The sequence below is a fragment of the Gossypium arboreum genome, chromosome 13 (genome assembly GCF_025698485.1).
Source record: "Gossypium arboreum isolate Shixiya-1 chromosome 13, ASM2569848v2, whole genome shotgun sequence".
Lineage (NCBI taxonomy): Eukaryota > Viridiplantae > Streptophyta > Magnoliopsida > Malvales > Malvaceae > Gossypium > Gossypium arboreum.
Window position 1 is genome coordinate 74,380,009 of NC_069082.1, and position 5,231 is coordinate 74,385,239.

The 5,231-nt window shown below is 35.6% G+C and overlaps 1 non-coding gene across 1 annotated transcript; it reads left to right on the plus strand.

Moving 5' to 3' along the window:
• Nucleotides 1–4,737: 4,737 nt before the first annotated feature.
• Nucleotides 4,738–4,844, plus strand: LOC128287512 (small nucleolar RNA R71). Its single transcript, XR_008278212.1, has one exon. It is a non-coding gene; the product is annotated as a small nucleolar RNA R71 (small nucleolar RNA).
• Nucleotides 4,845–5,231: the final 387 nt, after the last annotated feature.

The following is a 5,231-nucleotide window of genomic DNA, read 5'->3' on the forward strand; positions in this document are numbered from 1 at the left end:
CTTATTAACTACTATTTTATCATCATGCATATGCTCCACTCATTACAACCAAACATATTACTAGCTAATCACCTTGAAATTTTGAGTTTCATAAACATCACTTAATTTCATATAATAATACATATCATCCAAGGTCGACACACAAGTCAAATGCATCACTCAAAATGCTAAAGTCCAATTAAGTCTACTATTATAGCATTATCAAATTTGTATACTTGGTAAGTCACAATCGAATACATTCGGCAATATGTATCGGTTCAAGTATTTCTTTTAACATTAAACTCGGCTTATAACCTTCCCCATTTTAAAAACATTCTCCACTGACTAGACATGTTTACAAGCCTAAGCCAAATATCATTTAGACATTTGAGAAATCATTTCTCAACTCAACTTAATTGTATATACCTCTCTCAAAACATTCTCACCAATTTTATTATATAATTTAAAACCTTTGTTCAAAATAATATTCACTATAATATTAGGGCGAAATCTTCAATTAGCTAACATAGCCTCTTAAATTCAATATAATCACACACACACATATATATATATAACCTAAATCCCTCTCTTAACACATAATTCACTAACTTGGAATTCATTTCCTAATTAATTTTAAAATTTTTTTTTACTCCAAAGCGAATGCCACTCAAGCCTTAAGCTCATGATCTTTTCATTATTAAGCAAGTGTTATAACACAACTAACATCCATTTTCAATTTGAACATCAACATAAAAATATTAAACATGAAAATTCATAGCCGAAAGTTATTTAACTTAAGCTACCCTTATATTTTTACTTATCACTTCATACCATATTATCAAAATGACTAATTATACTTATATAATCACTATCAAAGCGAAACCTATACATAACATTATTCAAGATTTATACCCTTAAATTCATTTACAAAGTCGAACCTCTTGATATGAAAATCTCTAATTATTTCATACAATCAGCCAACGGTATTTGTTCTCATTGAACACTAAGAAAAAAAACAAAAGGTTTATTCATGTAACTCAACAAGTCCAAATTCATCCCTTTCACATATAAATGCTAACAATCAAGTATTAACTAGCTCAAATTCCATTAAACCCTAAGAACAACAATCCATTCACTTCAATTTCTCCCATGGTCGAATGCTTAAAACACCACTCAACTAAAAATTTTGTCATGGGCTAAGTAAGGAACTTAATACCTAACTTAAAATATGCTAAAAATCCAAGAGATAACATGAATTACTTACCTTATTTAAGGCTTAAAATCACCGAATGGTTTGCCCCCTTTTCTTCTCTAAAATCGGCTAAGAAGGAACAAGGATGAACACCTTGTTTTCTTCACCCTTTTTCCCATTTTTATTTCTTATTATTCTATAATATAAAGCCATTTAATTAAAATAATGCTAATATAAAATTCATATTTATATGTTAACTAATAACATGGCTGGCCACTATCTAAAATGGTTAATTTGACATGCAAAACCATTCCTTTTCAATACATGCATTAATAGACCATTATAAAATTAGCCTATCACATTTCAAAAGTGTCTCACATAAGTCCTATTAAATAAATTCACATACAAATGACCAAATCAAAGCATGAAACTTTTACACATGCATTTACTCACATCAAAAACATAGAATATGACATTTAATTATTTTTATAACTCGATTTTGTGGTTCTGAAACCACTTCCCGTCTAGGGTCAAATTAGGGCTATTACAAATAAGACAAAATTCAGGGATTTTTCTGATAATGATATAAAAGAACCCCCACACTTACAATGTACATTGCCCTCAATGTACAAAGTTAGATTTATTGCATTATATAGGTATAAGATCATAAGATAGGGAGAAGAGTGAGACTTCCTGAATGATGAATGAAATCCTTGAATTGGAGTTATGGAGAATAATCGACCAAGGCAATGATAAGATTGGAGGATGATACTCCGGTGGTGGTAGAGGTTGGTTTCCACAACCACAGTGTCCAGCGAAGAGGTTATCGTGGTGGTCGGGCAGGACATAGTAGTTGTGGAGAACCTTTTCCAGCTTTGGAGCTCTTTATAACTGTGATAGAATCAGGAAATTCTTTTAGGAAATATAAAGAAGCATAATTACTCGTAAAGAAATAGTTGAATAAAAATTATAAAATCTCAAGATAAAAAAAAAATAGTATTAAAGGGAAATAAAAAATAATTTCAACATATAAATAAATATAAAAATAAAATAAAATAAAATAATGTAAAAATAATAAGTGTTTATAAAGAAATTGGGGCACACGGGCGTGCCCTCATTTCAGCCCGTGTGTTTTGTGGTTTTCGAAATTAGGCACATTGGTGCACACGACCATGTTGTGCAGCCGCGTCATTCCTCGTTTGCTTCTTTCATGCCCGTGTATGCAGGCGCACGCTCGCGTTGTTTTGACAGGCTCGACCACAGTCGGCAGGCACGGGTGTGTTGCACGCTTGTGTTAATTTGGCAGGATTGTCCACGTCCATGTCGCACAGCCGTGGTAATTTATCGCATCTCGTGTTAGGGAAACATTTTGCCCTATTTTCACACGACCGTATCGCACGGCTGTGTCTCCGCCCATGGTGTGAGCACAGCCTAAGACACGCCCGTGTGCCTGGCCATGTGGTTCTGAAAAACCTGTGGCCAAGTACTCAGTTAGTGATTAAATGTTAAAAACTAAAATTTAAAGAAGTTAACACCATTAGAGCTCAGGTTGCCTCCCGAGAAGCGCTTATTTATAGTCTAAGCTCGACTTACCTTTCTGTTGCGTGGTCATGGTCATGTGAGGAGTTTACGCTCCTCCTCCCTACTATCAATTTTATCAAAATAAGGTTTTAAACGAGTACTATTTACCTTAAAAGTTCCAAATTTAGGATGAATTACCTCGACTGTACCGTATGGAAAAATATTGAGTACCATGAGAGGAATTTCTCCAATAGATTCAGAAGTGGCAATACGAGGATCTGCTGCATCCAATAGTACTTTGTCTCCAACCTTAAGTTGATTTGGTGGAATATTGAGCTCATTAAGGTGTGGTTTTGGTTTATGTGTCCACCATTCATCTAGTTCCTTAACTCGTAGCGTTCGTTCTTCATAGATAGGTCCTTTGTTGTTGCTTGAACAAGGCACATGTGCGCTCTTCGAACCTGTTTTCTGCACAAAAGGTTTCACCACATGATCAGTACTAGTAATATAATTTATGCAATCACCCTCGATTTTTGAGGTGTTACTCAAATTACGAGCTTGAAGAGTGATTATTTCATCACCCACACAAAGTGTGAGTTCACCTGTACCAACATCAATTATCGTTCTAGCAGTTACTAAAAAAGCCTCCTTAAAATTAAAGGCACGTTACTATCCTCCTCTATGTCTAGAATAATGAAATCAACTAGGAATATAAATTTGTCAATTTTAATAAGTACATCTTCAATAATACCCCTAGGAAGTTTGATTGTTTTATCTGCTAATTGAATGCTCATCCTAGTTTGTTTGGGTTTCCTAAGACCTAGTTGCTTAAACATTTTGTAAGGCATGACATTGATACTAGCCCTTAAATTAGCCAAAGCATTTTTAACATTTAAGCTACCAATTAAACAAGGAATCGTAAAACTCCTAGGATCTTTCAATTTGTTGGCTAGCTTATTCTGTAGAATGGCTGAGCAAAGTGCATTTAACTCCATATGCGATGCTTCATCTAACTTCCGTTTATTTGCTAAAAGCTCCTTTAAGAATTTGACTGCGTTTGGCATCTGCGAAAGAGCTTCAATAAACGGTAAGTTAATGTGTAATTTCTTTAATAATTTAAGGAATTTACCAAATTGTTCCTCTGTACAGTCTTTCCTTATCACATTAGGGTATGGTACACGTGGTTTATACTCTTTACTTACCTGTTTTTGGTCATTGTGGTCCACCTTACCTTTACCTTTACTTACCACAGTTTCTTACCCCGGTTCTAGTTCAGGTGTAACTAACCCTTCCTCATCTTGAATGGTAATCGCATTAAGCTGCTCTCTTAGGTTAGATTTAGTGTTACTTGGTAGGCTACCTTGTGGTCGTTCAGATATCAATATAGCAAGCTGGCCTATCTGAGTTTTGAGCCCTTGGATCGATGCTTGTTGATTCTTAAATGCTGTCCCGATATTCTGAAAATGAGTTTCTAACACCGAGATGAATTTTATTAGCATCTCCTCAAGGTTTGGCTTTTTTTCTTGTTGGTAAGGTGGTTGTTGGAAGCTTGGAGGTGGTGGAGGTCTCTGATTCCCTTGGCCTCCCCATGAGAATTTTGGGTGGTTCCTCCATCCTGCATTGTAAGTGTTGCTATAGGGATTATTTTGAGGTCGAGGATTATTACCCATATAATTTAATTGCTCGTTTTCCATGTTATGGACAGGAGGTGGGTACTCTGAATTGCTCGTTCCTCCTTCACTTGCATGCATTCCATTACTGGGTGAACCTGTGAAGAACCAAGGAAGCTGTCAATTTTTCTATTCAAAAGTTCTACCTGATTAGAGAGCATGGTGACCGAATCAACGTTAAAAATGCCGGCTACTTTCGTTGACTTTATCGTCATGACTTCCCACTGATAATTATTCAGTGACATCTCTTCTATAAATTCAATAGCATCCTCATGTGTCTTATTATTGATAGTCCCACCAGCGACTGCATCAACCATCTGTCTAGTTGAAGGATTCAGGCCACTGTGAAAAGTTTGAACCTGTAGCCAGAGTGGTAGACCATGGTGAGGGCACCTTCTCAACAGATCCTTGTATCTTTCCTATGCATCGTAGAGTGTTTCTAGATCCATCTACACAAAAGAAGAGATATCATTCCTTAATTTAGCCGTTTTAGCTGGCGGAAAATATTTTAGTAAAAACTTTTCGGTCATTTGTTCCCAAGTTGTGATTGAACCTCGTGGTAACAAGTTCAACATGTTTAGCTTTGTTCCTCAATGAAAAGGGAAATAACCGAAGGCGTATGGCATTGTCAGAAACCCCATTGATTTTAAATGTGTCGTAAAACTCCAGAAAATTTGCCAAGTGATTGTTTAGATCCCCATCCTGCAAACCATCAAACTGAACAAATTGCTGTATCATTTGAATCGTGTTAGGTTTCAGTTCAAAATTATTTGCAACAATAGCAGGCCTAACTATACTTGACTCAGTTCCTGTTAAATTTGGTTTAGCATAATCATACATAGTGCGTGGAGCATGATTCTGATTTACTC